The 27,545-nt window shown below is 43.1% G+C and overlaps 1 protein-coding gene across 1 annotated transcript in view; it reads right to left on the reverse strand.

The window, feature by feature from the left end:
• Nucleotides 1-27,545, reverse strand: part of LOC137900100 (RNA-binding protein Musashi homolog 2) — a 200,396-nt gene that overhangs the window by 48,412 nt on the left and 124,439 nt on the right. The window lies entirely within an intron of this gene.

The following is a 27,545-nucleotide window of genomic DNA, read 5'->3' on the forward strand; positions in this document are numbered from 1 at the left end:
ACTGAGCCTCAGCAGCTGTCACTACAGAAACCACAGCATCTGACTACCACTTCACAGGCAGCACGATCAATTCATTATCAAGGAATCTCAGATGACAGTAAAAATATAAACCCACTGAATTTGAGAAAGGATGAATACACTGAAGTCAGGCAGCATCTTGAATACTTCTCGTCAACAGAGCTAAACGGGGGGGGGGGGGGGGGGCAAATGCCGTCCCATTTCTTCGGGTTAATATGAATCAATGCGTCGAGGCATCAGCAGGACAAACCTCAAGGTCAGCGGCTCGATGGGAAGCTGCACATTCATTTCATTTCACGAAGCTATGACAATCTCGATACGTCGTTTGCTCTATAATGTAAAAAAAAAAAAAAAAGGAAAAAAAAAGAGAATTAAAGGAAGTGATTCTTCTATAACACGTCTGACTGATTCTCCCCGTTCTGGGTGTGAATCTATCAGCGGGACTGCTTTATGACATTATTAGCTCCATAGGATTTTCAAATCGATGCTTTTAAACACCTTCATTTGTCATGTATTTAATTTGCTCAATAAGCCAATTCCCACTTGGTGGGTTCGTATAGAAGCAGTTAACCATACTGATTATTTCACAGCAGTAAACCAAATACATCACACACTTCAGCATGTGTTTCACTCACCCCGGGTGCATGCATGCTGTTTGGCAAATGCATTCATATTCACACCCATGTCGAGGTGGTAAAAGGAGGTGAACTGCATTAAATCGTTGGCCTCCTATGTGGATTTTTCTCTCGACGTATAAGAGCATCCAGACGGAGACAGGCTTTGTTGTAAAGAGCTGCAGCCTCCTATCTGGCCTGACACATTTATAGTTCTCTCATAAAGTCTTTATTTCTCTCTCTCTCTCACACTTTTTCTTTTCTGCCCCCCCCCCCCCCCCCCGCAGCTCCGTAAATAACAAACCCCTCTCCTGCAGCGGACACGGGTTAGAACATATCCAAACAGCCAAGGTTAGGAAGCTAATGTGTGAACTGATTAAACATGGACAACATCTAATATGATGAGATCTTAAGAGACAGAATATCAATTTCCACTTAGACATCTCAACACTGAGTCCGTGCTGACGCACGTGTGAGGAGATGGGGGGGCAGGCAGAATGGGGGGGGGCAGCTAAACCCTCTTCTCCTGATCACTCCACCTTTTTTCCAGTGAGGAGCACTTTTGACAACCAACAAATCAACCGCCAGGAGTAATTTGTCACGGAGGAGTCTCAGTAGAGGCAAGGAGTTTGTGTGTGTGTGTGAGGGGGGGGGGGGGGGTAGTTGGAGATGAAGGCGTATAGAAGGTGGGAGAAAAAGTGACATAGAAGGAGGTTAACACACACAGCCCTTGTCGCCACACTCCTTCCTGCTGCTACAGGCAGCTCCTCCATCAACTGACAAGACATTTTCCTCTGCACCATCATGTCCAGTAGGGTCAGGGCCGAGACGCACCGCCACAGACAAGACCGGCGAGCCCCTTTCACTCGTGGCTACTTCCATATCTTCACCGAACAAAAAGGAATATTTTTGCTGAGACTGTACTCCTGTAGACATTTGCAAAAAAAAAAAAAAAATAAATAAATAAAAAAAAGACACACAGAGTCGCTGTTTTCCTCTCTCCTTGGCTCAGTACACGCCTTGTTTGTCAGCTCCGTCTGGGCCGGCTGGACCTCTGGCCCCACCCATTACAGTGCAGTCCTTTTGCGCCACTATCCTATTTTATAGACAATTACAGGTCATGAAATAGCACCAACAGAAGCATTTCTCTCTTCCACCCTGCAGGTTGTCAGCAGAGCAAGATTGTCCTCGTGTTTGCCGGGCCCTTCCCGTCCAACTATCCGCACACGGCAGGAGGCCGAACTCCATGAGACTATTAAAGACTGTCAGCTCCGAAAGACAAGGAAAGAGGTGTCAGCACGCTCACACCGAAAAGCCTTCCCACGGTTTAAACAATACCCTGCAAATAGAAAACATATGGATGTTTGCTAGAGCGGCTGATAATAGGTGTTGTGTGGCTACCGGCTAGGGCCTCTTGGCTGCACTTTCTCACACTTATTAGTGAGAATCCGGCTCGGCCTCATCTCATCCACAGAATCGGCAGGAAGGCTACTTTCACGGCCTTTCGCCAGCTTCATCATGCCCGGTCTTTACTTCACACTCATTCCAGGTTTCTCTCATTCTTTTGCTCCAATGCTTTGCAACCTTTAGAAAACATGAAAAAGGGGCCAAGTCTGCCTGAAGCAAATAATGGGAGAACCTCCAATCCGATGCACCAAAGTCAACTTTGAATTGAAAATGGAACAGCAAAAAGCAACTTGAGTGATTATATTATCACTGTGTTATGACTTATCTTCCTGCGTTAACCACCCATTTGGGTTCTTCTTCTATGTTTTCTTTTCAATGTCTAAATCACGCTATTATTCACTTATTACAAACTACCAGACGATATCAGCTTGCAGAAGCAGAAGAGCCGTCTGCCAGGCTTTATGTCCTTGTTGTAAAGATCAGGAAAGCTTGAGAGAACATGAACATAAGGCAGACTTAAACATGAAGTAAATCTACAGCTGCATCCCCGAACTCGCTAATGAATTCAGTTAAATATACTACACGAGTGAAAAATGGTGAAGCACATATATTATACAGCAATAAGCATTATTTTCGTGCTTCTTACACAAACATTTCTGGGTCATTGTAAAAGTAAACTCATCAAAAGAAAGAACATGCATTAAAAAAAAGGAAGAATCCTAGTTCAGGGGTGTCAAAGAAATACTTTCATATTTCAGCAGAAAATACCTCACATATTCCAGCATTTACAAAAATAACCACAACGGTATTTTGGATAATAAATAAATGTCTGTCATTATCTGAGATGCTGCAGCCTCTTAAATAACCCAACAACCCAGAAGCATGTACCTAATGCTTGGATAATATAGGCCGTAAACTGCATCTAAAAGGTGGAGCCTGCTGCAGACTACTCTGACTACCAGTGCAAATGTCAGCCCCAGACACAGCATGAAGGGAATGGAGACCAGCCTGGTGGGCGTTACACGTACACGTGTGTGCAAATACAAGCACATGCGTGTGCGCTCATCTACAAGACCATAGGTGCGCTGTGGCTGCTCCTTCTATAATGGATTGTTTATCCTGCCCTAATTATGCATCATCAGACATTCACCTGTCCAAGTGGGAGTGAGCCGACAGAGGGCTCCGGTGCTGCCTGCCTCCCCTGTCTGTGTGTCCCAGCCTCCTAGCAACATCTTCTCCAAACGGAACAAAGCAGGCAGAGGCAGTCCGGACACCCAAAGCACAGTTAGAGGCCTTTGATCAGCACTTTCGTCTGCTATTACTCGTGATCCAGAGCCCCGGGCGTTAATCTCCCTGTTTAATAGAGTTAACGTTATGAACTCTCTAGCAGCTCGGGGAGCACATAGCAGTGGGGAATGGAATAGAAGAGGAACTAATTTGGGAAGATACTGCCACAAGAAATGGCTAAGATTCCACTGGGCTTGAATTTTCTTTCTTCTATCTCTTAAAATGTGTGTAAAAAATGGCGTAAATACGCCACTAGCGAATCAATAGGGAATAATCATTCAGAGGAGTGACAGTTAAAAGCAAAACAAAGAGGACGCATTTGAAATAATTGTCGGACAAAACGGCTGCCACTTGAAGCGGAAGTAACAGAGCTGTCAGCTGAAGTCTGCTGCCCTGAGAGGAGTGGCCGCTGTTCTCCTCATTGCATTTATATTAAAGAGCGGCTTGATGTCGGCCCAAACAGGAATGCAGATCGCCCAAATACTTAAGCTGTCATCTACAAGTAACGATCAATATGAGGCTCTATGCACTCAAACGCAGTCGTGTGGTTGCATTTAATGATCTGACAGCATGCAGTGTCCACAGCATATAAACGTTCAACCTATCAGCTCCTTCTACAGAAACAAGCTGGCTCCCATAACTACCGGTAGGTAAAAAAGTAAAATAAAATAATTACAGACTTGGCTTCATTCTGATGAAAATGCAGACAAGCTGAAAGTGAGAAGGCGAGAGAATCACAGATATAGACTCGCGAAACATAAAACATAGGCGTGATGGTTTTATGTGCCTGGCTCTATGAGCAAGCATCAGGTGGTACAGTAAATTACCGCCGCACATGGCCTTTTAGTTTGTTTAGCAGCAGCGCTGGGGCTTTTAAAGACTTGAACTTAATAGTTCATGCAACATTTCAAAGGACATCTCGTTATTTATTGCTGAGAAATGTCACAAAGGAGCTTTTAAAAAACAGAATGAAATGAAATATTAGGCTGGAGAACAATTAGACAGAAACAATGAGACTGTAAATTGATCTAATTATGTTTAAGTGTGATGTTTGTTTTCTTAGACCTTGGCCTTATTCTTTTTTAGGATGCCCCAGTGAATTTGTGCTCATTAGTTAAGAAAGCCCTTTTTTTTTCCACGTTATTAAAATTATCGCCAATTATATTTCTCCATTAATTTAAATTTCTGAAAAAAGTAGGCAAAAGATTTACGCAAGTTACTGAAATTATACAGCAGCATTCAATACTCGCCGCTCCTCTCAACATGTGGTGCAATATCTGCATAATCTGTGAGACTAGAGTGAGAGAGCTGCAGAACTGCATGGATGGATCCACCCAACGCTTTTATGAAATGATTACAGCCACATAAAATATACCTGCTTTCTCTGCATTTTGCCACTGGGCTCAGCATGCATGCTGGGGGAACTACTTTATCTGTGCCTCTATGTAGGTCAGCTTTCAGAGTTGGTCATCAATTTCCACTGTCCTACTTACAGAGAAAGCACAAGTCCACAAAAACACACACAAACATGAACACATTTATAACATTTGTATTACATATAATTACTGTGACCCAGATTTGTGCCATGACTGTACATATGCCAGAGAGGCCATGTTTTAGTCCAGCGTGCTAAGCTATTGTCAGAAGGACAACATACAAAAACAAATAATACTGGAAGTGTGCAACATGTGCCAAGGAAGAATCAGACTAATTTTGGATTGGATTTTAATATCTCAGGGAGTCTTCTCCAACGTGAGAAGCGTTGTTGGCAGCAACAAAGCAGGAACTCAGACACACAATGAGTTATTTTCTGATTGTCTCAGGGTGGTTACATTCTGAAGCACAACAGTCACACATCCCAAAAGCCTGTAGGTGTGTCAAAAGGCTTGTCTGAAGTCACATGTAAGGCACACAAACGCCTACAGTTCATACATCCGTGACAGACAGCGCAGAGGAGGGATGTGGTGATGTCACCACGTCGCTACATTTTCTTTCTTTTTTTTGCCTCTAGTCTGACCTCACACCTTCCACGCTGGCACAAGATGGGAGATACAAGCGCACCCATTCCAAGGCTGATGAGCAATATCATTCCCAACACCACAAAGTCAAAGCAATAATGACACAGAGATAATACAGGACAGGCCATGAGTGAGAGGCGATGCCAACACTTCAGTTTCACACAATCACATTTAGAAATGATAACATTTTTTCTAATATACAAATATATGCAAATAGTTTCCTTGGCGATAACGTGCTAGTAGACACAAAATTTTGTTAATATTATCCCGAGCCCCGGCCTCCTCGCATGACGATGAACACAGAATTTGGCTTATCAGTACTTGCCCATTTGTAGTGTTGTTAGCTGTAATAGGCAGTTCAGTACCAACACACAATATGTACTCGTGGGGGAAAAAAAAGAACTGCTCTCTCCACCTCTTCACTACACTTTCAAACAATTTGTTACTCAGGAATAGCCCTCATTAGTGCCAAACAATACACCCATAAGTATGAGGTTCTCTCCTCCTATGTGATCACAAGGCCGCTCCAGCTAATGGAAGCAATTATCCTCTGAGAAGGTGACTATCCATCCCCTAACACAGCAGCACGTAGAACGGAGGCCAGAATACAGGGAATAAAACACAAATAAGAAAAAAATGATGACAATTTCGATGAAATCTAAAGGAAAGAAAATATCCACAAGCAAAACTCGAGTTTTTAAATCTTGATTTTGACTTTTTCTTCTTCTTCACCCTCGGTATATTATGATGCTCTAGGGGTGTTTATAGGCTCCACATTCTGAAGCAAATTACTCTGAAGCAAATTAAGCAGCTTGCGTTTTTCCCGTTTCACCGTAGAAAGCTTAAAACTAATCTAGAACATTACATTTTATATGCAGATGATTTGAGAGTTGGAAACAACAGACTAAGAAATGACAAATGTAAAAGTTAATTCATTCTTGTCTCCAGCCGCTTATCTGAATCCACGTCACGGGTTAATCCTGGAGCCCAGCTGACATCGGGCGGGGGGGGGGTTACACCCCGGACAAGTTGTTAGTTCATTCATTTTTTTAAAGAAGCATTAATTAGTTGAGCCGCAGACTTTTCCTCTACACACAACTTGAATTTGAATTAAATTAATTAATAATCATATTAAGTCATGCCGTCTTGAGTGAGCATCTCTTCTGACATAATTTAATTCCAGCCTGCAATAACATTTTTCTGCCAAACATTATGAAACAGAGCGGAGAATATTGCATTAGCAGGAGCAACAAGGTAAATATCAATTCAGATGCCAACCTGGGCTTGAACAGTTTATGGAATATTTCTTCATAATGACTGTATTTTATGGTTAAGATGATGATGCTATGGATTCATGTTTTCACTTTGCATTGATCACGTTGTTGATCACCATCATCATCATTTATAGATTGAACTATTAATACAAACACCTCCATGAATAAGAAATACAAGCGTTAACGGAAACCAAGCAACCACAGACTTATGCCGCTACATAAATATAGACACGCACGTGTGTGAAGCACATCGACAGTTTGAAACCTATCAGAAAGTAATATCGATGACCAAGAGGTTCATTATTAATCTCAATATATTCAGTTTCATATTCCACCTCTCTCAAACCAGACGGCGATGTGCACATTTATGAACATAATGCACTGAGATGCATCCTCTCTGTCCTTGCACACATGACCTAGCACTTTTCCATGGTGATTGTGCCGTGAAACTGGAGCTTATTGCAGCTTTTTTTTAACGCTTGTGGAACATTTTCATGAATTCAATGTCACCCAGAAATGTCAAGACTCTGAGATGTCGAATCGGACAGGGGTCCTGGGCTCCAGAAAAACAGTTACGGCGGTAAACACGAGATTTAACGTGAACGGCCTCGTCATTCGTAAACAAAGGGACAGGAAGACGGTTCGCGTCAGGCTTTGGAGCACACATAACAATACTTACAAAACTTAACTGACTGCGCTCAAGCTTTCATTGGAATAGTAAAAGTCATTAATGAGGTTTTCGGGATTCCAAATTAGAAATGTGCTAGTAGAATCTAATACTTAGTTGCATTTCTAACTGTGGCTTCACTTAAATTTAGTTTTGAAAGTGTTGCAAAAAAATAAATAAATTAGTGTGAACCTCACCTAATCGATGAGGAGACCTCTATCCATGATAAGGTGATGGAAAAATTAATGTTCCCCTCTGGGGTAATCCAATTCTGTTGGCTAACATCCATAGCACAAGCACATAATCCCACACACATACAGAGACGGCCACAATGTGAGGAAACCAGACAGAGCGAGGGGGGGGGCACCTCCACTCCTCTGATTTAGCCTCTGCTATCCCTCCATATTTTCCTGATGGCGTCGCACTTGCCTGACGGCGTCCTGTATCCGCATCGAGACAAAAAGCTGCAGGTCTCAGGCGCCGGCTTTACTCTGTGCTCGTGGCTCAAGTTGAAGAGGACAGCGAGAAATGCAAGCAAGGTCGCACAAACATCGAAGGCAAAAAAGGCAAGACCGTTGGTAAGAATCAGATCTATTACACTATGCAAAACCAACTTAAATATAATTGCTTACACTGATAAAATTGCAACACAAATGGAGCCTCCGCGTAATGAGATCCAAAGGTTTGAACCACGGGAGGATTACTCATTCAAGGATATCAGACTCTTTTGTGCCAAGCAATAGGCCTTGCTTAATAGATGTCTCAATTTCTACCACATACAGTAGCAACCAGTGCTGGGAGGACGCAGCGGGACGTAGGGGCAGAAGCCGTTCCAAAAGGCTTTGAGGCAGCCTGATGAATTTCTTTTGAGGTGCGAAGCAATGTGGGTTTGGAAATGAATGAGGCAGATATGCTCCTTTTGTGTCTTCTGACCTATTGATATAGATATCAATTTCATTATACTCGATTAGCATTTCTCATTCCTGATGAAAGGAGACAACCAAAAAAGGGAAAGTAATAAGTAAAAAAAAAAAAAAAAGGAATGTTCAGAGATGGAGGAGATTACTCGGAAGCTTGGACATGAAGGACGGTTTTCGTTCTGCATAGGACACCTGGCTACATGTTGCGGATGGCCACGCCTCCATCCACAGCCTCTACAAGGTGATTCAGTTCAAGACGCGAAGCATTTAATGAAAGCAATCCTCTGCAAACAACAAGCTTTTAAAGCACTGACTTACGTTGCAAGGGGGGTAACAAAGTGAAATTGATTTAAGTGAATTAGGCCTCTCATTGCCTGCATGGCCGATTGCTATTAATATTTAAGCATGGGGTATATTTAAAGGCGTGACACAGTGGCATTTCATCTAAAATGAAGAACACTGATGATGCCACTCCGCAGAAGCCCATTACCATTTAGGAGAGATTGCTTTCACTGAGTGAGCCAAATTGTGTTTACTTTACCGACGCCGTTACGGTGTTAAGGTACAGCGCCATTCTCGAGGAAAGCACTTCCCATTTTTAACATGTACGTGCTCATAAAACACACACCAAACCATGACATCATGGGCAATCATGCTTGATGATGTCATTCTGATGCCGCTGACCCTCGTAATCAAGGCTGGCTTCATGAAAACCCGCCTTTCATCAAACATCGCTCTCTCTCTCTCTCTCTCTCTTTCTCTCTCATATGCACTCGCATGCTGGCACAAAATGAGAGCTCTGGGTGCTCAAAGTGAAGCAGACAGAGTCTGTTCGTAAGATGCAGGCACGGTTTAATTGCTTACTTGCACTATAATTGGGTATATAATCAAACGATAAACTGAACACACTGCAGCGTCTTCACAACGTCAGAACAACCTTTCATCGATGCCTATGGGCAGTGATTAGCGTAGATGAGAAAGCTCCACGGACAGCCATAACCACAGCTGATTTATGTCTTTGTTGAAGTTATTCGTGTCATTGATCTGTGTTTATCTTTTATGTTAGCTCAACCAAAGCAACACCTGAGGAAGGGCAAAGAAAGGTCACGGTCTCTTATTAGCATAGATACTAAAGGGCAGCCTTAAGAAGTCAAATCAAATCTACTGTCTCGGAAATGTTTGGTTGGTGTATGGAGACATGGGGGGTCGGGGTCCTGAGGCTTCAGATGTGGCTCGCAAGACCCGGATCACCAAGACCACCGCCTCGTTGCTTCAGAGTTTGCATTAACACTAACTTGGCTTTACTACTTATCAGACATGTTGCTACTTTTAATTTCCCCCTCAGGCATTGATTGAAGCGCGGAACCTCATCTCTGTTCCACATACGTAACAGTCTAGTTTAACACATGGCAAAACACTTCAAATTGCTGAGATGTAACTCCACACCCTTCTATCGATGCCGTTCGTGTGATGTAGCTGCCGCTATCGCTGCGGCTCGCCTGCAGACTCGACTGCCTTATCAAACACACAAACCACCTTCAATATCTTAGCTATCTGACAACATGAGCAAAACAGTTACTGATACACTCCAGCATACATTGATGGAATATTTGCTTGGTCAATTTCTGTGTGACACAAAACTGTAGTCTGGAAAATGGCTACTCTGATCAATGATTGGTCATAGCAGTGAATCTTTGCAATATAAATCTTTTGGGGCAGTGCATTATGGGACTACGGTGAGGCTTTTCATCACTATATGTCTATGATGCTACAATCTAACTATTACAGGCAGAGATGAAATAAAGTCTGAGGTGATAAAGAATGAAAACCCTGGCCGTCTGATTCCGTGCTTCTCAGACCGCCATCGGTGAACGAGGCATCGATCAGCTACGATGTGAACTTGTTGCTTTGCTAATGAAACAATGTACAGGAGTCTGTGCAAGTCCTAGTTTTCATTGGAACGGGTTGAATCAAAAAAAAGAACATACCATGATCACTTCATCTGATGCTTTCAATGATTCCGTTTAACTAGTATAAAATATCAAAAAGTACCGAACTCACAACTACTTTTCATGAAAGCCCAAATACAAAGGCATCCAGGTGCATGTCATGATACTTCACTGCTATTTAGCACAAAAAAAGAACATTTATCTCATCTGTTTCCCAGATTGGCTCATTTACAATCCTCTACCATGAATGCTGCACATCTGACAGTCAATTATTCAGTCAGCCTTTCACAAAGCCAAAGACTGCAAAATATAAAGGACTTTATCAAGGAAAAAGACAACAGTATAAACACAGCGCACCATTTCTTGCCCTCTTGTAGGTGGAAGTATTTCGACGCTTAAGCCCTTGGTCAGCCTGTTCACGCATGTTCAGACACACTCTGGCTGTAATTATGGAACTGAAAAGACTTTCTGCAATTCTGTTGAGTTTCTCTATTCCCCTCTCACTGAAATTTCCTTTCAACTCAGGCTCTTTGCAGAATAAGAGCTCATTTCAATCTCAAAGCTGACATCTGTGGAAGCAATAGAAGCTCAAAATGAGTGGATTTGATCCTGTGCAACAAGGCTCCAGCACAGGAAGTATTCACGCGAGAAGCAGTGGGGGGAGAGGGGGCAAACCAAACAAGAAAGAGAAGGGAGAATGAACTCGAGCAAAAAATAAGGAAAGTAGAAATTCTGTGACCTCCGCTGCAGCTCTCAGCTCATTCAGGGCTGAAGAGGGAAGATGAAGAGCGGCGCACCTTTGCTGGATGCCACTTAAACGTCCATAATGATAGCCAAAACAGGAAGAGTATTGGACAGAGCTTCAAAGCAGAGGATGGATGCGTGTCCTGCGTGGCCTTCTCCTCTGGCTATGCCTCCACCATTTGGCCTTTATGTAAGGGGCTGATCGATTCAACAGCATGCTGCCAGGCTCTGGACCCCCACTCCATTACCAAGAGTTTGCTCTTTGAACAAATCTTGCCAGGGGTCACTCTCCCCAAGCCTCATAGTCTTAAAGGTCAGACACCACAAATGGCATGGAAGACAGTTCTGTCCCTGGTTGTAGAGCCTGTTTGTTGAAAGCCCTCTCTCTTCCCTGTACTCTCATGCTCTCTTTCCCTCTGTTTGTCCCTTCTTTCTGTCTCTCAGTCTGCAGGTCCTTTTATCTGTGGCGCTGCGGAAGATGTCAACCCTGATGTCCCTATCGCTAGCATTTATAGCTCAGCAGCCTATACGTTACATTATGTTTTTGTCTGCTCCTGCTCTCTGTCTCTCTATCACTCTCTCGCTACCTGTCCTCGTCTCTGTCTCGCCCGCTCGGTCATTGTCTCTGTCTTTCTACCGCTGTCTCTCTTTCTCTCCTTCTGAACCCAACCGGTCCAGACTGATGGCCGTTCCACTATGAGCCTTAGGTTCTGTTCAAGGTTTCTGCCTGATAAAAGGAGGTTTGTCCTTGCCTCCGTCGCCAAAGTGCCTGCTCTTGTGGACCAAGTTGGGTTCTGTCTTTCCCTGCTAAAGTGCCTTGAGATAACTTTCTGTTATGATCTGGCGCTAGAGAAATAAAATTGAATTGAACAGCCAATCACCGAGAGTGTCTTGTGGTCGGGACGGCATGTGGACCGGGGTGGTGATGTCTGATTTAACTGGACAATTTAGAAGAAGAAAATGCTAATCAGTGTGTCAAATATACTCATTAAGGGGCAAAAAAGCTGACCATAATATTACATTTATAACAGAATAATATCTGAGTCTCATACGGCCGCTGTACTTCAGTCCGTACAATTAGGTTAGTGCAACAAAAGGAAAAGGCAAATTAAGTACAAGACAAAACCACTGCCAGGAGTGTCCCAATTTAACAGTTCTGAACAACTTGGCTTACAACTTTCTGCTGTGGGCTTCGAAAGAAGGCAAATAAGCAAGGTTTGCATCAACAACAAACAGCAAAGGGAACAGATCAGACAAAATGGTAGTTTTCTTTCTGCATTTAAAAAAAAATACATTCTTAAAAAGGATGTGAAATTAGAAATAAATAGCCTGTCCTGGCTGTAGTCAAGCTAAATCGGACTCCATTTGAAAATTTATGAGACGTAATTAAAGGTGGGCTGGTCACCGTTTCGCAACTCTTGTGAATCTTCCAACCCATAATTAAATGTATAAATTAAATTCTCCTCTGTCTCACACAGACACACACAAACACAAAGCGCTGTGAGTTTGCAGCTGCTTCCTGTTGCAATGGAAAACGCGGGTGGAATTCAAATGAGTTGTGTCAGATGCAAATCTCTTAATATCACTATTTTTATTTAACAATCAGTTTTGCAAGAGTCATTATCTCCTTTTGTCTTACTCGATATGAAAAAGCAAAAGCTCTTGAGATATCTCATAATGTTCCAAATCATTTTCTGACACACTCATTTAGTATTTTTGTGCTAATTAAAAACAGGGAAAAACAAGCACAAATTGTAATCACTGAAAGAGTCCAGAGAACATGCCAAAAAAACATGAAGCCAGAATAAGACAAGTCAAAAGATGTAAACAACATTTTCTTTCTATTTTATTTTAAATGCATTTGATTTAGCAAGCAGCAGGGGAGAAGGTAAAATTACTTGCTTCTTCATCTGGACTTGCACCTGTACCGTCTCAGTTAGGCCTCTTTACCTTAAATAACAGCTTTTCATTTTGATGAAATGATTGTGCACACCTGATCTGACACTCAAATTGAGATCAGGTGTGCACTAAACCGTTTAAATACTTCAACCAGTATCTTATTCCTTTGAAAAGCAAGATGCAACAAATGGGCCTTGAATGCCATAAGAAGAATATTTAAAGAAAGGAATCTGTGAAACGGGTTCTTGTGACATTTCTGATGGTTGCAGTTAGTGAGAGGCAACATTTTCAATCATCGTTTCTCAAGAGAGCTGGAATTGTGTTTGACTGCATAATTACATTCAACAGGAATCAGCGCTAAAAGGAACATTTAAATATCTGTCAATTGATGTCATTTATTTTCAAACTTTCACTCATATTTCCACTTAAAATATAGGAAAATTAAATAATTCATATATATAATATATTTCATTACAATTAAATGCTACTTATATAATAATAATACTAATAATTACTAGAAAAGCACTGAGAGCACAGACCTCCTCCAAGCAGCTCATTTCCCTCTTAATTGGATTTACACCATCCACATAGTGATCTGGATCATCATCAAACGGTTCTAAATTGTTCTTGTTATGGATCATCATCAAACGGTTCTAAATTGTTACATGGTTGGTTTTACACCAACCATGTAAAGTAAAAGTGAATTGGAGTTGATGTGTATTTTTAACGGATTTTTGAATCCGTAAATGGGGTTGTGTGATGACGCACAGGGAATTATGTAAGGTCATAAACTTTACAAGATAACTGAAAGCTAGAAATGCAGCTGGACCCGGAGTCCTGAGAGAAGCTTTGGTGCCACGTATGTCAAACATCTGCCCACATTCCTTCCAAGTCTTTCAGCGACTTCATCAGTAAGCCAGCATGCATAATTCCACGACCCTGGGACTGGGACACATAATTGGAATGCAGTCACTGTTAATGCTATAAATTACACTTGCGCCTTTGCTGCAACTAGAAGTGATAATGTTTGCTTTAAAAGAGATCTACAGAGGGTTTGCACCAATGCCATTTTCCCCTCACCATTGACTTGTATAAAGAAGAGGAATAGGCGAGGATAAATAACCCGGGTCAGTGTTTTCAAAGCAGAATTTCCCAACTTTATTGAAATAATCATTAATTCATCCTCCCGCTTTCCTTTAAGAGGTATGGATGTATTTAAACTTTATTAAATGTTTTTTTCTGTGGTGAAAACATTGTCTTGTTCTAACATTTGCTTTTCGGTTCTTCCTGTGTGGACAATCGCAAATTGCATCTCTATTGTCCCTCTAATCAAATTCTGCTTAACCTGGAACCATTTCCAAGTTGTGGAACCTAAATTCACACATACAGAAGGGAGAAAACCAGAACGAGTCTCTCACTGATGCGAGAAAAGACGAGGTGCTACCAATTGTGGAAATATCTGAACTTCATTGGTAGACAAATCCACAACCATAAAATTATACACGTTGTGTAGTTTAAAATACCATTAAATCCTCTGTTTTATCAGCTGCCAAGGATGGAAATCTATTGGCAGGGTGCTGTGTAAGCTTTGACAAGTTTGGCCATCTAGAAGAGATGTGTGGTGATTATCTGGATAGGGCTCCTCTGTCTCTCTGCCCAATGGAGTCATGATGCCAGACTACTCGCCTCGGGCTCCCGGGTCGGAAACGGCCCCCAAAACTGACAATTGCAACTGCTGCTGCTCAGTTAGTGACATTAGACCACTTCTCGTGCACAGCCCATAAATGATTTAAATCATCCTTGCAAAGAACCAGCCCGGGCTCCCACGTTTTCAAGTGAGATGGAAATGACAATAATCTTGGTGGTGATGATGATGATGATGGCGGCATGTGTTTGTTTTATACTGTGGGAGAGCGTGCCTGGGAAATGGGCGTGCGTACAAGTGAACGAGACATATCAAGACATGTAATATGACATAATGTCTCCCCTGCTCGAACCTCCAGCTGCTCGCCCACATGCCGCAGATCCTGCACCATGTCTAAACAGATGCTCTATCAATAATGCTTGCTTCAGCGCCACACACCTCCCTGGTGGCCAAATTGGGTAGAGGAGAGTGGATGACAGAGAGGGAGGGGGGGGGGGGGTGTATGAGTCTACTCGCAGGGAAGGCAAGAGGGAACAGGAATGGGCAAAACCTCAGAAACCACCATGGCTACCGGGGAAGCCAAAGGGCCGCTGAACCTGAGGTTGAAGTGTCCTCTTTGTCCCATCTGCTCCAAGAAAGAGTTGGAGAAGAGACAATTCTGCATTGTCTGAGAGTCCAATCTAATGTTTTGATCCCGCCTGTGTGAATCGTGATCATCAGGGACACGGATGAGAAGAATAAACTCATGTAAACAAAAAAGGAGAACAAGAAAGTCTAAATAATAGACAGATTGTCCTGCAATCCTTTCACTGATCCAGATATTATTATTCCCATTCCTGCGTTCAAGCATAACAAACACTGTTAAATCCTGAGCGGTATCAGGCCTCATCCTCCATTACTCGCAGGCACTCCGAAACGGGAGGTGTAACTATCTGATAAAAGGCTCATTCCCTCTCTCACACTGACACGAAGTCGCATCTTCATCTCTACAGCGCTCGCTGAACGCCTATATCAGAGAGCAGGTTTCATACTGCTGCGAGCTCTTCTTCAAGCTTTCAAGTTCAGGCTTGTTCGGCGAGTTAACTTTATTCCGACTCTGGAACGCTAAGTCAGCATGTGGTAGTCAGCAGTCGGCTCAGCTGGAGCACCGAGAAGACAAGTAAAAAAAATATGTTTATTGATTTATTGGCACTTTGACTTTGCTTTTGATGATGTTTCGAGGAAAGCGACACAAAAGGCTTGAAAGACAGCGATCAACTCTTCATCAATAAACCAATTCGTTCGTCTTTCACTCGCGAATGGAACTGTCCATATTCATGGCCTCAAAGTCTAATAAGAAAACAAGACAACAGTGGAATTGAATTATTTAGGCTCGGAAAACTGCGAACAACAAGCAGATGGAATGGTAAAACAACATTAATGACATTTTATTTTTTCACTCATGAAAAAAACAAATAGCACACATTCCCGAATGTAGGCAGTAAGTATGAAAAATAGCAATAACATTTGGAGCAATATTTTAACATGCCCATCAGGCAGCTTTGCTTGCAGTGCACGCGCCATCACCGAAACTCTCCGACATTAGGTGCTCCTGTTCTTGCATGAGCAACAAAACACATCAATGGCCTTTCTGCACCACCCCTGTTGTCATCATCCATCATAATCCAACCCTGCCTTCCACTGGCTGTCAAAACCGCTCTGGACAATTCACTTAGACATTGTCAGCTCAACTGTAATATTTTACCAGCTCCTATAATGAGGACTGGCCTCCAGACGCATGGAAACAAACACATGGCTCCCCGTCTTCGCCTTGGTTGTTGCATCTATGACTTCACTGCAGTCATTCCAATTTTACTTTGGCTGGAGGCAATACAACTACCCTAGTACGGTCCACCCTTGCCAGCTGGGAACCCAACCTGTCAGCCCACACAATATTGTTCTTTGTCTGAGCTCTAACATTACCGCTCCTGCTAATGTGAGCTTTTCCAAAGAAAGAATCATCCTTCTGGGGGAGTTACCTCTAGATTTCATTAGATGGGTTGTACCTGTAGTCCAGGACACAGACGTTAACAACAAGATCCACAATAAAGCAAGCATGATGGATCTTTAATATTTTATAGATAATATTTAATAACTTTTCCACATCTGAAATGCAGAATTAAAGTTCATGTTTTTATTAGATGGTAGAATTTTGATGCAGTTATATATTTTTTTCATATTGCAGTTTTTTTTTTTCATTTTATTGTTTTTACTATGTACACTGTAAAGCGTCTTTGAGTTCTAAGAAAAGCGCTATACAAATAAAATGTATTATTATTATTATTATACTGCGATTTCCCTTTGATCCTAATCGAGAAGAGGCTTTTTCATTGGTCGGTGGTCATTTCAAAGACTCCACACCAGTAAAGCATGTTCAGAATGAAAAGTCCAAAAAGGGCGAGGTTTAAAGAAACTGACAACATGACATAAAAAGAAAAACAACTCACAAACCTGAAACTACTCAATATACAGCAAAATCATGAAGGATTTGCTTCTTTTTCTTTTAGGTTTTCCAAAAAATTGAAGCAAGTCTCACAATAGCAGGAGATTTTCTATTGAAAACAGAATAAATACCACTTTTATACTTTGGCTGATTCAACTTAGTTCTTGCTAAACAAATGTAGCCTGAACAACATTAATAATCCCCCTTTTAGTATATGTGTAGCACTGCTATAGCCGCCTCTGACTGCAAAGAGCGTTCCTCCACAAATGCATATGTAGGAGTGCTGGCGTGTTTGTCAGCAGGTCTGCGTGTCCTCAGCAAGTGCCACATCAACAACATTAACTTGGAGGACAAAGGAGGGCACAGAAACACAGAGAACCTCTCACGTCTGAGACGGTAACAGAAAATAGATGGAGTCGCGACACGCACTATTTTAATTATCCTCTTGTCTAACCTGCCCCCCAATAACAAATAGGGATGTATAATGATCCATCCATTGATGCGTGAAAGACCGGACAATAAAACAGGAGACGAACACGAGCAGGATAAGAAGCGGTTTGAAAAATCGGCTTAGAGACTCAAATGGGGGGGGGGGGTTAAACTAACTCATCAAAATATCTTTGTACAAATTAACTAAGAAGTCGGCAGCGTTTGCCAGAGACTATCAAACAGTTGCGAGGCGGCGTTTACCACCATCAGAGACGAGATAAAATACATCATTACATTTATGATAGCACAGTTAAATGATAAAGACACTGCAGTGTGTGAGCATTCCACTGAGAGATGGGCATAATGAATATGCTCTGGCTAATTTATGCTGGCTAATTTGTCTACATTTGGTAAATCTCTTTAACATTGATTTTTTTTCTTTCCTCCCTGCAAATACAAACTCAGCTCAGCATTAAGTAAACTGCAGTGGGGCGGGGGGGGGGATTGCTTTTACATCTCGCTACTTTAAATTCAAATGCCCTGCGATGGTTCTTTTTCCATGTAGTGCATCATTCCACTCAGGCTTTATGCGTGAGAATTACTGCAACGCTTCTGCACGGCAGACACGTGCCATTCGTCTTCCTCCCGCTGATGGGAATGCTACTTTAAAATCAAATCACCAAATCATTTTGTGTTTTATTACAAGTGTTAATATCGCACATGTAAAAAAAAACAACAACAACAAAAGGATCTGCCATAGTCTAAACTTGACAGAGGAAGGTAAATAGCCAATTTGGCATTTAGAGTTATAGGCTATGACGCAAAAGACAGCTATCGGATTTGTCTGCACACATGGACGTCTCCGGCACGCGTTTGTCCAGGTGTTCCGCACAGTTCTCTTTTTTACTTGTTATTGCTGCTTGTCTGTGCCAATCCTGTTCCCTGTACAAGAGTGCAGCGTGAAAGCATCCTCTTAGTACAGAAAGTGAGTGAGCACATAATATTCACTGGTCAGACAAGCTCCAGAGGCACCCGGAGCAATTCCAGGCCGTCCGCCTCGCTGGATGCATCTGTCTGCTTTTGTTAAAATTATCAGTTTGCATTGTTTGTTCGCAAACAAGGATCCATGCCTGTGCATCTTCCTCCATCTTTACGTTTCTTTTTCTTTGTGGTTCTTATTAGTTTTGCCTGCAGGCCTGGCTGCTGAAAGTCCATGTGTCCACATAAATCATCAACAAAATATGAATGACAGCGATTCTGCGTGAAGACAGCTGGTTGAACCCAGGACTCTGTACACTTCCTGTTGTGTTGTTCTGATTGTTGTCCCGTCTGACCAATATGGAGAAGAACCACTATTGGGCATGATTTCTTTTTGTTAACGTAATTTTAATTTTAGGGTTTGCCATCTGAGATTTTAGTATCTAAACATGAAAACGCCTCAATGAAGAGAAGCATGCAGCTCTAAGAGTGTCCCAGATTAGCCCTCATTTGAAGTACTGGATTAAGAAACCAGAGGCACAAATTAAAATTGGAATATCCTTTACTCCCAACCTGCCTTTCCTTAAACGGATCTATCCCGCTAAACGCTACATTAACAACTCTCGCTATTCAAATGCAACCTCTGACTGCAAATACAATCCACCAAAGACTAAGTGATTATATTTAACCACTGTCTCTATCTTGACTGCTTAACTATTCCTTTCCCGTGTCAATTGATATGCAAATTTCCACGCGTAAATACAAAGAAATACAGTGTGTGGTAAATGTTTGGGGCAGAAGATGGCACAGGACTTAGTAGTCCTTTCCCCATTCCTACAGGCAGTATATCAGGCTGAACGGCAGCCCTGTCTCCCAAGACAAGTTAATAAGATGAAGCAGTCCCTCGGGGCAACAGCCGGCGAGCATTATCACTTTGAAGGCAGCCAGAAAAACTGACACATAGTAGGAAAGAACTCCCAAAAAGAAGCTATTAATTACCCCCCTCTCACTAGCCACTGCCGCAGAGAAAGTTAATTTGACGATTTGGAGAGCAGGGCTTGTTTCAAAATAAGGGATTCTTTTCCCCCTCCCACTTGGTCCAACGAATCTTCTGATATTCCTATATTCTGTGCTATTTTATTCATGTCATCGTTTTCTTTCTTTCACCATCCCAACCAACATGTTCCATGTGACGAGGAGGGGGGTGCGGAGCAACATTGCACATATCAGTGTACTTGAACCGCCCAAAGACCACTTCTACCGACATGTGGTGTGGTGAATAAATCATGCCGCATAAAACCCAAGTTCCTCTCCTGAGGGCCCACATTCACTTTGTGGTGCTCCACTCAGACACAAGTATCTCCCCCTGCCATCTAAATGAGCCACGCACGGCCATGCTAAAAGCAAAGAGGAGCAAGACCGTCACCCTGCCGAAGAAACATTGATCATTACGCAACGTGTTCCTTTTTTATTCCAGCCATTCTAATTAAGATAATTGAGTAGTGGGGGGGGGGGGGCAGGTGCTCCCATCAACAATTTTTTTCACCAATTAGCACTACAATAATACTGCCCTGGATATTGCAGACGATATTATTAGCATTTTGATGGAACACAAGTGCCTGCATGTCTGCACGCCAGAGAACTGTTGGAGTTTTTTTTGCTGCGATGCACCGGGGAGGAGTCGCTTCTGGTTTTGACAAAAAGTGTCTTGCCAAAAGAGAGAAAGGGCACAGGCTTTATAAAAGATTCAGGGGGGAAGATGTGAATTTTTTTGAGTCTACAATCCACGGAAGCAATGAAGAGATATGTTTTTAGTTTTTTTTTTTTTCTGGTTTGGACACAAGAGTATGAAAGTGTATGAAAGACCAAGTGTTTTAGTTTAAAACAGCAGTGAAAGGCTCTCTTCCAGGCTTTAACTTCTCATGCACAAAATGTGTTAAGCTCTATTGACATTAATGATATATTGTCTTTTTTGGACGATAAATGCATTTTAATAGGTGCTTATCTCCTCTCAGCGTTAGATATACTGGATACGCACCATTTATTCTCTTACTCATGAGATTAAGCAAAAATCTAATACAACTGCATTCTGGCTCTGATTATCCCTTTATGTCAACCCTAAAAAGGACTTTTGATCAGCTGGACAAAAATACATTTAGTCCGCATAATATCTGACAAATGTATTTTAACATCAGGGGGTAACACCTGTGTGTTCTCACACCGCTAACTCCTCTGCTGTCGGAGGCCTAACAAATTGGTTACGCAACCTCTCGGGAGAATGCGCGACGGTTTATTCTGCAGAGAAGAATCAGAAATCAAATTTAAGGAAACTGAATATCTGTGAAACATTGTAACAATTTTCTGTCAAGCAGCCACACACGATTTGAGCACCTCACATATGCCAGACGTGAAAGATAACTGACAATTACTTTGGGCAACAGAGACTTTCTTTTGTGCATACTTACTGGCAACACAATGCGAGTGCAGATGCTAATTTGCAGTCTCGACCAGTGAAAACTAAAATCCACCATGAAAATAAAAACGTAAATGCTTATTTCAAGTGTTAACAGTTTAATGGTTTAGTCTTGCTTTAGTCAGTAGGCTGGAACAATTAATCAGCAAATGCATTCAGATATTGCAAATCTCTGCCAAGACTTAGCATTCGCTCCTAAAAACATCCCTTCATTTCACATTCCCGTTTATATAAAACACCTGAATTTAGATTCTTTCACCATGAAATCATATACCTAGATCTTGGATCCAAAATTGAACGACACATTATCATCTCTATGATGAGACCTTCAAGGAAATCTGTTCCAGATTTAAATAACGGCTTCAGATTATGGAAATGTTAATGTTTTGGCTCCACCCCTTTATCTTGACCTGGCCCAAAATTGAACGTTTCCATCCTTAAAACAACATCAACTCCCTCCAGGCTTTCAAGATATCTTAATGTTTATTCATATCTGTTCAGACTGTGCTCTTTTGAGTTATTTTTTTGTGTCGTTAATAAAATACGGCAAAAAATACCTCACCCGGCATTCACGGTAACATGGCATTTCACAATTGTACTGAATTAACTGTGCGTAAGAGGAAAAAAGGAGGAAGATGGAGAGAAGAAATGAGAGGAATGTAGCAGAAAAGCATCAGAGACAAAGACACAGAGACAAACGGAGAAAGGGAGACTGAGACAGAGAGATCACAGAGGTGGGGACAGGGGAACAGACGATGTTAAATGGATTCCCAAGAGGAAAGGAGGGACATGAAGAAATTACAGAACAAAGGGACAAGACAGAAATGACAGTTCTTAAGGGAATGCTGTGTGGCATTTGTAGGAAGAAAAATGAAATGCGAGGACCAGGGAGAGATGGAAGGTGGGAGAGGGCATGGGGAGAATGGAATGAGTAAGAGCAAGAAACAAAAGAGAAAGTGTGAGCGGAGTAAGACTAATTTATGAGAAATGAGGCAGGAGTCGGGGAGGCTGCCTGGCTGCGGTCTGATGGATTGGGTGGGGGTGGAGGTGGAAGAGTGGGACGGGGTTTCACAGGTTGATGGTGGACAGAGAAGAGCCTGCGATATGGACCCGAAAAAATAAATAAAGAATATATATACAGAAAAAAACCCCCATCACTTCTCTTTGGAGGAGCGTCTCCCCGGTACGTAGGGAGAGCAGAGGGAGGCGAAGGTGAGAAAGAGACTGGGTCGGAAAACAAAGAGGAAGAAGCACAAGGGAACGAGTCAAAGAAGAAGAAAAACGTGTGACAGAAGCGAGAAAGCAAAGAAAAGATGATGGTGATAAAGTGAGATAAGAGGCAGCTGCTTTAGATGCAACTGCTCTTCAACTGTGGCAGTTCGGGAAAAAAAGAACGTGCGGTTCCACCAGCACACTGTGCATGCACGCTATGCATGCGCCTGCACACACACACACACACACATGCAAGTATCTGTGATAATGGTTCAAATGAGCATTTGATGATAAGGAAGCTGCCAATTTGTAGTGTGTAGGGAGTGTGCTTCAAGTACACAAACACAGCAAGACATGATTGCTCACGCACAAGGCAGACAGAAAAAAACTACCTCCAGAGATACTGAGAAATACACACAGCCTACAAAATATTCACGGCTCTTCCCTCGACAGAATCCCCTCCCAGCGCTCGGTGACAGAAGAGTTCAGTGAACCTCCTCTTTCAAAGAAGTGCCCCGTCTTTATTCCCCATAGACGTACAGACTGCTTGTACTGTATCAAAGCCAGGACACACACTGCTGTATGAAGTGCCATCAACGTACACAACGACACACACCTTCTCCGCCTCGCGTGCGCTCACGCTCTCTTTGTGTCTCTCTTTCTAGCTTTTCCTCGTGCACACAACTTTGAGAGAAGAGAGAGAGGGTGGGGGGGGGGGGGGAGCAGAGAGGGGCTGGCAGCCGCGATGAAAGACAGTGATGAAGGTGCAGCCGTAAAATACACCGTAGACATCATCTATCTACTGATGGAAAGAACACATCACACAGACAAAGAGAGCACATCACACGGACACTCCGTCTTTTAAGTTCGGTCTCTCTGAGCAGGGCCCCCCGATATAGATCAGGACCAGAACGCACACGTTTACCCGACTGTACGGTTCCTGCTCGGACGGACGGATGCAAGAGCAGCAGAAAGGCATTCATTCTTTCTCTTCATTATCCTTTCATTTCCCATCACACTGCCAATCCCATGGAGGACAAACTGAAACAAATAGCATCCCACCGGCATTACTTTGCCACCTCAGGCACTATTAATGGGCTGTCATGTCAGGGGTCTCTCATAGTAGTGAGGATTTTTTTGGGGGAAAGTTGCATTCGCTAAAAAAAAAAAAAAAAGCTGCTGCAGATTAGTGATGCCTATAATTCAAAGAATTATAATTGACCAAAGATCATTAAGAATATCCTGAATTTAAACAATTTCTACATGTGTAATGTAGTGCACATGTAAATTCAACCTTGAAATAATCAATCAATCAATCCCACCCGAGCGTAGCTGCATGTTTCTACGCGTATAAACTTGAGTGTAGCGGACAATGTCATATAACGAGTGGCTGCTGGCACGTGCCATCGAGAACAGGCCCCTATAGGCAGCCACCCGTTTTACATGGTATTGTTCTGCACACAGGGCTCCCTAGCATTCATAAAAACACACAGCACACCTACACAGACGCACACAGTTAAACACACAAAGACCGAACCTGTCAAGTGCGAACAAACCGATGACAAGACGGCGACAGATGGATTCACTGAGGAGAGACGAGGTACGCATTCAACTCAATTAGCAACGTGCTGCTGCGTGACGCTGATGGGATACGGAATCTTACCATGACTGGCAACCTGTCAATCGTGGCAACAGAGCCGCGGATGCTAGCATCACGCGCGACGCGCTGAATTAGATTTAATAAAGTAATAAATTAATTAATTTATAAACAAATGGTATAAAACCCCACGGAGTGGCAGCTCTGCATCAAGAAACGGGGCATAATGTGACCAGGGAGCCTAAATATCCCCCGGGCGCACGCACAAAGACAAAACCGGTGGCGGGGAAAGGAGAGGAGGCGGAGGAGCAGTCAGCTGGGAGACACAGAAGCGAGAGACAATGGCTGCTTCCCTCTTTCTCGCTCTCTCGCTCACCATTTTTCCACAAGCCCTGTTCATATATTATCCTGCCAGGGTACCTAATAAGCCAGGCATCTCCACCCTGACACTTACACTTAGCGGGGCAACCTTTATATTATAGTGTGTGGCATACCCACACACACACACACACAGGTCATCACAGTAGCTGTGTGCCTGTCATGTAAAAGAAGTTGCCGTTTAAATACATCTTCTTCATCATGCAACAGTTTAAGAGTGTCGCTTTCAGACGTGTCAAGTCCCCCGTCCTGACAAAAGCAAAGCTCTGTGAGTCACTGATTAATAAAAGGTGCCTTATTGTTCATAAAGGAAGGCAATTCCTGCTATTTTATGGCTACAATCTTTAAAAAAAAAAATCAACAACACACACACACACACAAAAAACCCTTACAAGTGATAGACAGAGAGGACCCAGTGGGGGCTCTGATTGTTTTGGTGGCTTCTCCGGCTTCAAACAAGGCGACTATAAATGTTCAAGTGGTAAACGACCACAGCCGTAGGAGGCCAATCAGCTGCCAGTACAGTAAGGCCACATGGTAAAAGTTGGTCAAATAAGAAGAGCAAAAATCACGACAGCGTGCCGGAAGGGAGCGAAGGCGGGGAGAATCGCCTTGAAATGCGGGGATGACTGGCATGTTGGTTCAACACGTCGTATGATAAAGAACACTCAGCGCAGAAAGGATAAGAACAAAGCACAGACGCACAAAGGAAGCCAGAGATTGTTCTTTCTCCCATTGAATCTGAGATTTGATGTCTGGACTGGAAGTGATGAAATCTGAATCACGCTGCAATCTCTCCGTGAGCGGTGATTGCTGAGGCTCAAGCGGCTGATTGTGATTTTCAGCCCTGTGGGTTGGCGCTTTGTGACCACCTTTACACTTGAGAGGCACAGGAAAAGCAGCCGCTTTTCAAAGCATCCCAGAACCAGAAAGATCGGGTTATTTTGTCCTCTTTTTATTGGCGCCTGTACGTAAACTGAAGCTGCACCGAGACCGAACAGCAAATAACAGAACAATCTGTTTCATGCAAGCTAATGTATCTGAGGCTAAGAATCACTGCACAGTGCTAAGGGATAGTAAGAAATTAACAAACTTTAAACTCGCCATTTTATTCCACTTTTTACGAGAATAAATATGAACACATTTACTTCTCATCTCTTTTCTGCTTACTTATTAATAATTAAAAAAAACTGCACAGTAAATCATTTCTGGAGCCATGGAAATCATGTTTGAACATCTTTCAAAGTGATTTCAAAGCAGGACGAACGGCTGACGTCCGGATATCTGAGCGGTGCATCTGTAGGTGTGAAGGCCACAGAAAAACGCGTCCGTGTGTGATCAGCATGTTTTAAAAAATGTTACAAAAACAAGAAGTGACATATTTTACTAACGCTGCACAACAGGCACTTAGTTAATTCCCTCATGTGCTGCGCTCAGCTGTAAGATGCTCGGGTAGGCACCAATCAGGCTGTAAATACAGGGGGCAACGCAGAGGAAGCTTCCACTTCTCCTCTTGCTTAACCGCCTCGTGCGCTTTAGGAGTGAAACTAATATTCCTGAAGTTATAGGAACACCTTGCTGTAACTCCTTTTCTTTTTAAATGTCTCGACTGTGACAACAACAGCAGAATATCATCCAGATTAAGAGGAGCTTGCCTGCACAGGATGCCATTTCAAACAGACTCATGTGCTAGTTGTGTTTCATGGACAGGAAATATGAGCGTGCGTCTTACATGCCCATTTGTGTCCCAGTATTCTGGGTTGCAATCTCACAGGAGGTTTAACCTTGGCAAATCCACTATTAGGTGTTCTGAAAATGATGATGTCAGCAGTAGATCCTCCCCAATGGTTTCGCTTTCTAAGAGCATCCAGCAGGTCACAAATTGAGAAGCTGAGGGGGTATTACAAGGTCAGAGGTTGGCTAACTCTCAATATGATGACAATTCCATGCTGGCATTTTCATTTCCTGAAGAGACTGATTCCCAATGTGCAGCTGAGGCCGGAGATGTTTGCTTATTTTTTTGTTCAAATAACTTCTCTGCTGTTAAGAGAGAATATATGCTGCAAATATGCCGTGTGGCGTCGCCGTCTATCCGTCCATTCACAGATACTGCAGATCCAAAGAAAAATGCTAATATCTCAATATGGCTTTCCAATGCGCGCACACGCACACGCACACGCACACGCACACGCACACGCACACGCACACACACACACACAAGCGTGAAATCGGACCATGCACAAATGTGCTTTTCTGAACATATTTTTTTCCGTCCCTTTCATTTTGTCCTTCAAACGTCTTCTGCGGTGCGGAGCTGTGCAGCCAACCAGTAGGAGCAGCTGATGTTTTTAATGGCACATGGTTTGTGTTTCCTGGTGGCGAGATAAACACGGGGAAGAGATTAAAACCCCAGGCTTTCTTCTGCAATCTCTTGCCTTCACCCTCCTTCGCCTTGCGACGGTCATGCAGGGCCAGCACAGCGCACTCTAAAGAACTGAACTCATCCGGTCTACGAGGCGTAGTGGAGCCTAAAGCGCACAAAGACACACACCTACTTCGACAGCAACAATGATAGAGTCAGGAAAGGGCAGAGACAGGTGACAATTAGAGGATCCTATGTTCTTTATTCACCTACATGCCAACTCTGTATCCTCAGGCTCATAGCAAGATACACAGAGACATGTAAAAGCTGCTCCACTACTGTCGGTGCTCATTTAGAGATGAGGCAGTTGGTCGCTGGTGATGCCCCGAGGACGAGGAAGCATGGACTGGGCTATGCATCTACTCTGGGGAATGGGTTGCCGGCTGGCCTTGTGAGCCTGTGCAGCTATCGTTTTCCGATTAGGCTGGGGTGAGAGGCCCCAAGGCTGTGGTAGAGTTGAAATGGCATTCAAAAGCGATCAGGTTGGTCAAGATGAGGAAGGCGTCGGCTCGTGTTGGAAGGCCGAAGCGACGCAGGGAAAACTGCAGGGACAGCCGATCCCAACTGACTGAACTCTGTGTCAATCAGTGAAGTCAGGCCGAGCAGCTGATTGTTTTATTCTGCATCAGTGCGGCGAGCAAAGAGCGCAGAGAAGCAAACACTACAGCCCCAGTAGAACCGACAGGCGGCCCGTGTGTTTAACAAGGGACTGGCTCTGGAGTGTATTAACCATCTAAGAGGAGCTGGACCTTGCAAATGTACTGGTGGAAAGACACTGCTGTTCGAGTTCTCTCCAAACAGGGTTGGTTTCTTTGCAATGACAAAGCCGATCCATTCTCCTGAAGAACTATCTGGACTGAGGAATTAAAGAACTGGAAACGTTTTCTTCTTTTCCTAGGTGGAAAGTCGTGTCTCAAATCATGGCCGTTTTTAAAAAAACTCAAAAGACTCTGCTTCATCTCTTGCCTGAACAAAAGCAGGCATTATCAAACCCCTCTCTCAGCAGCGCTAGATCCATTTGGTAAACAGCCTGTGTCCTACAGTAGTAATCAGAGGGTATTTTTGAGGGATTTGCAGACTGGCCAGGAGGCATCGGCTGGAGTGATCTCTAATTGCTAGAAGCGGAGGCCGA

Source organism: Brachionichthys hirsutus, chromosome 10 (assembly GCF_040956055.1).
Source record: "Brachionichthys hirsutus isolate HB-005 chromosome 10, CSIRO-AGI_Bhir_v1, whole genome shotgun sequence".
NCBI classification, from domain to species: domain Eukaryota; kingdom Metazoa; phylum Chordata; class Actinopteri; order Lophiiformes; family Brachionichthyidae; genus Brachionichthys; species Brachionichthys hirsutus.